Source organism: Ascaphus truei, chromosome 5 (genome assembly GCF_040206685.1).
Source record: "Ascaphus truei isolate aAscTru1 chromosome 5, aAscTru1.hap1, whole genome shotgun sequence".
Taxonomy (NCBI): domain Eukaryota; kingdom Metazoa; phylum Chordata; class Amphibia; order Anura; family Ascaphidae; genus Ascaphus; species Ascaphus truei.
This window is the reverse complement of record NC_134487.1, coordinates 3,153,401-3,158,574: the sequence shown is the minus strand read 5'-3', so window position 1 is coordinate 3,158,574 and position 5,174 is coordinate 3,153,401.

Below are 5,174 nucleotides of genomic sequence, written 5' to 3'. Positions count from 1 at the left end.
ATACCTCTCCCTATACATCCTAACATCCCACTGCTAATACCTCTCCCCATACACCCTAACATCCTGCTGCTAATACCTCTCCCTATACACCCTAACATCCCGCTGCTAATACCTCTCCCTATACACCCTAACATCCCGCTGCTAATACCTCTCCCTATACACCCTAACATCCCGCTGCTAATACCTCATCCTATACACCCTAACACCTTGCTGCTAATACCTCTCCCTATACACCCTAACATCCCGCTGCTAATACCTCTCCCTATACACCCTAACATCCCGCTGCTAATACCTTTTCCTATATGCCCTAACACACCGCTGCTAATACCTCTCCCTATACATCCTAACACCCTGCTGCTAATACCTCTCCTATACACCCCAACATCCCGCTGCTAATACCTCTCCCTATACACCCTAATATCCCGCTGCTAATACCTCTCCCTATACACCCTAACATCCTGCTGCTAATACCTCTCCCTATACACACTAACATCCCGCTGCTAATACCTCTCCCTATACACCCTAACATCCTGCTAATACCTCTCCATATACACCCTAACACCCCGCTGCTAATACCTCTCCCTATACACCCTAACACCCTGCTGCTAATACCTCTCCCTATACACCCTAACACCCCGCTGCTAATACCTCTCCCTATACACCCTAACATCTCGCTGCTAATACCTCTCCCTATACACCCTAATACCCTGCTGCTAATACCTCTCCCTATACACCCTAACACCCCGCTGCTAATACCTCTCCCTATTCACCCTAACATCCCGCTTCTAATTCCTCTCCCTATACACCCTAACACCCTGCTGCTAATACCTCTCCCTATACACCCTAACATCCCGCTGCTAATACCTCTCCCTATACACCCTAACACCCTGCTGCCAATACCTCTCCCTATATACCCTAACACCCCGCTGCTAATACCTCTCCCTATACACCCTAACACCCTGCTGCTAATACCTCTCCCTATACACCCTAACATCCTGCTGCTAATACCTCTCCCTATACACCCTAACATCCCGCTGCTAATACCTCTCCCTATACACCCTAACACCCCGCTGCTAATACCTCTCCCTATACACCCTAACATCCTGCTGCTAATACCTCTCCCTATACACCCCAACACCCGCTGCTAATACCTCTCCCTATACACCCTAACACCCTGCTGCCAATACCTCTCCCTATATACCCTAACACCCCGCTGCCAATACCTCTCCCTATACACCCTAACACCCTGCTGCTAATACCTCTCCCTATACACCCTAACATCCTGCTGCTAATACCTCTCCCTATACACCCTAACACCCTGCTGCTAATACCTCTCCCTATACACCCTAACATCCCGCTGCTAATACCTCTCCCTATACACCCTAACATCCTGCTGCTAATACCTCTCCCTATACACCCTAACACCCTGCTGCTAATACCTCTCCCTATACACCCTAACATCCCGCTGCTAATACCTCTCCCTATACACCCTAACACCCTGCTGCTTATACCTCTCCCTATACACCCTAACACCCCGCTGCTAATACCTCTCCCTATACACCCTAACATCCCGCTGCTAATACCTCTCCCTATACACCCTAACATCCCGCTGCTAATACCTCTCCCTATACACCCTAACATCCCGCTGCTAATACCTCTCCCTATACACCCTAACATCCCGCTGCTAATACCTCTCCCTATACACCCTAACACCCCGCTGCTAATACCTCTCCCTATACACCCTAACACCCTGCTGCTAATACCTCTCCCTATACACCCTAACATCCTGCTGCTAATAACTCTCCCTATACACCCTAACATCCTGCTGCTAATACCTCTCCCTATACTCCCTAACATCCCACTGCTAATATCTCTCCCTATACACCCTAATACCCTGCTGCTAATACCTCTCCCTATACACCCTAACATCCCGCTGCTAATACCTCTCACCAATACACCCTAACACCCTGCTGCTAATACCTCTCCCTATACACCCTAACACCCCGCTGCTAATACCTCTCCCTATACACCCTAACACCCCGCTGCTAATACCTCTCCCTATACACCCTAACACCCGCTGCTAATACCTCTCCCTATACACCCTAACACCCCGCTGCTAATACCTCACACAATTAATAGCTGATCAAACCCTGATACGGATCCCCTAATTTTCTCTAACAACTCATTACGTTTGGAATAGAATTGGGGCCACGAGAGCCGCCCGGCACCCAGAGCCCGGACAGGGACGGGTCTATGTATGAGCAGCTTCTCCTCCTGGCCGGGGGTTGGTCTCGGATATTGTGCCCGGCCCCTCCCTCCTCTCGTACTCACTGGAAGGGTCGTAGGTCTGTGATGTACAGAGCAGAGTCGCGAGGGTGGATAGGAAGAGGCGGAGCTCCATCTCCCGCTAAGCCACGGATTCTCTGCTTCTGCCACCCCCCGATAATGCCACTCACAGACAGTTCCACGCTCTGAGAATCGTCCTGCCACCACCTCAGGGGCAGCTGTGTGAAGGAAACAGCTCCGTGTCCAAGTTACTGCACCGGCTGATGTCACCGCAGCATTATGAGGTCATCAACACCATCTAGGGATAGGAGAGTGGAACTGCAGCCAGCACAGGCGGGAGTCCGTGACATAGACAGAGAGAAGCGATGGCTCATGGAGTCTGTCCCTCCCACTACAGGGTGACACAAAGTAGGGACCTGTCCCTCCCACCGCAAGGTGACACAGTGACACAGACAGCAGGGACCTGTCCCTCCCACTGCAGGGTGACACAGAGACACAGACAGCAGGGACCTGTCCCTCCCACCGCAGGATGACACAGTGACACACAGCAGGGACCTGTCCCTCCCTCTGCAGGGTGACACACAGCAGGGACCTGTCCCTCCCACCGCAGGGTGACACAAAGTAGGGATCTGTCCCTCCCACCGCAGGGTGACACAGTGACACAGACAGCAGGGACCTGTCCCTCCCACCGCAGGATGACACAGTGACACACAGCAGGGACCTGTCCCTCCCACCGCAGGGTGACACAGTGACACACAGCAGGGACCTGTCCCTCCCACTACAGGGTGACACAGTGACACAGACAGCAGGGACCTGTCCCCCCCACTACAGGGTGACAGTGACACACAGCAGGGACCTGTCCCTCCCACTACAGGGTGACACAGACCGCTGGGATATGTCCCTCCCACTGCTGGGTGACACAGACAGCAGGGAACTGTCCCTCCCACCGCAGGGTGACACAGTAACACACACAGCAGGGCTCTGTCCCTCCCACCGCAGGGTGACACAGTGACACACAGAATGGACCTGTCCCTCCCACCGCAGGGTGACACAGTGACACAGACAGCAGGGACCTGCCCCTCCCACCGCAGGGTGACACAGAGACACAGACAGCAGGGATCTGTCCCTCCCACCGCAGGGTGACACAGAGACACAGACAGCAGGGATCTGTCCTCCCCCCGCAGGGTGACACAGTGACACACAGCAGGGACCTGTCCCTCCCACCGCAGGGTGACACAGTGACACACACAGCAGGGCTCTGTCCCTCCCACCGCAGGTTGACACAGTGACACACAGAAGGGACCTGTACCTCCCACCGCAGGGTGACACAGTGACACAGACAGCAGGGATCTGTCCCTCCCACCGCAGGGTGACACAGAAATCAGGGAAATGTCCCTCCCACCGCAGGGTGACACGGACAGCCGGAACCTGTCCCTCCCACCGCAGGGTGACACAGTGACACAGACAGCAAGGACCTGTCCCTCCTGCAGGGTGACACAGACAGCAGGGACCTGTCCCTCCCACCGCAGGGTGACACAGTGACACAGACAGCAAGGACCTGTCCCTCCTGCAGGGTGACACTGTCATGGGAGAGGGGGTTTGGCCCGGTATTAAAGGGGTTGCACCCCATATGGCCACCCCCTGACCTCATGTGGGAGGCAAGGGGTTAACTGGCCTGCGGTCCAGTAATGTGTTTTTACCCTGCTTCAGCACCCAAATGTGTATTCCCCTGTAACAATGTATTTCCCCTGTCATGGAACAAGAACTGCACTTCTGTTTCACCCCCCCCCCTTTCCTTGCAGTTCTGCCCGTCAGTTTCTCAGTTCCAGTTGCGTGTGTTTGGCTCTGGGCACACACACAGTGCCCGTGTGACAGACACAGTGCTATTTCCCCTCTCCCAGCAGCTTGCTGTATCAGAGATGTAACATTATTGCTACATGTTGTAGCTTCCTCAGACATTTCTGTGAGTTGCTATAGCAGCCCCAGCCTTTCTCCCAAATGGGCTAGTCTGCTTTCTCCCCCTCTGCTCTGCCCACAGATGGTCTGTCCCAAGGCTATCTTGCTACCCAGCATACATTGGGACTTCCTTTCCACCATCACCTCTGGATGAGTGAGTACCCTGCTGTAACTGCTGTAGTGGTAGGATTACCCTTTTCACCTGCCCTTAACTACCAAGCACCCACAGAGAGGCATTATCTAAACACCTACATCTCTTCACAAGTGCCTGTCTTTTACCCTGCTTTCCCTCAATAAAGTGAAGAAAAGATACAGAACTTGTTGTGCTTTGAAAAGAGGGCCGAGTTGAAGCTATCTCGGCTAATCATCTTGCACATGACCCTGGCCTCCAGAATATCCCCCATTCCAGTGTCTGCACCAACGCTCACACTGGGATCCGTTCGGGAGGAGAAGGGTTAATAGTTAGGAAGTGATTATAGCCCTTTGTTCCATTTTCCCGCCTTTGCAGGCTCCATTTTGCAGTTCCCCCATAGGCCGCCATGGCAGCTCCATACAATCTTACGGGGATTCCGGCGATTTGGGCCCATTCTCAGAGAAGACCTGCAGGTGGCGCCCGAGAGGAGGAGCGGCGGTTCCCCATTGTAAGTCAATGGAGGCATTCATTTCAATGGGGATTCCAACCTCCAGGAACGGGTTGGCAGCCATCCAAACCGCAGTCCGCAGAAGTGGATACAATATCTAAAAAAGAGCTTTTGATCACACTAGGTCAAGTTCAAATACAATTGGCGTGGGAAACTTAGGTTCTAGGAACAAAATTCTTTTTGCCCCTAGACCCTAGGAACCCCCACACTCGACCACCACTGGGTCCGAGAATTAAGGACCCCCATAAAGGGTCGCGCTCGCCACGAGGGTCGCGCCATTGACTCTAATGG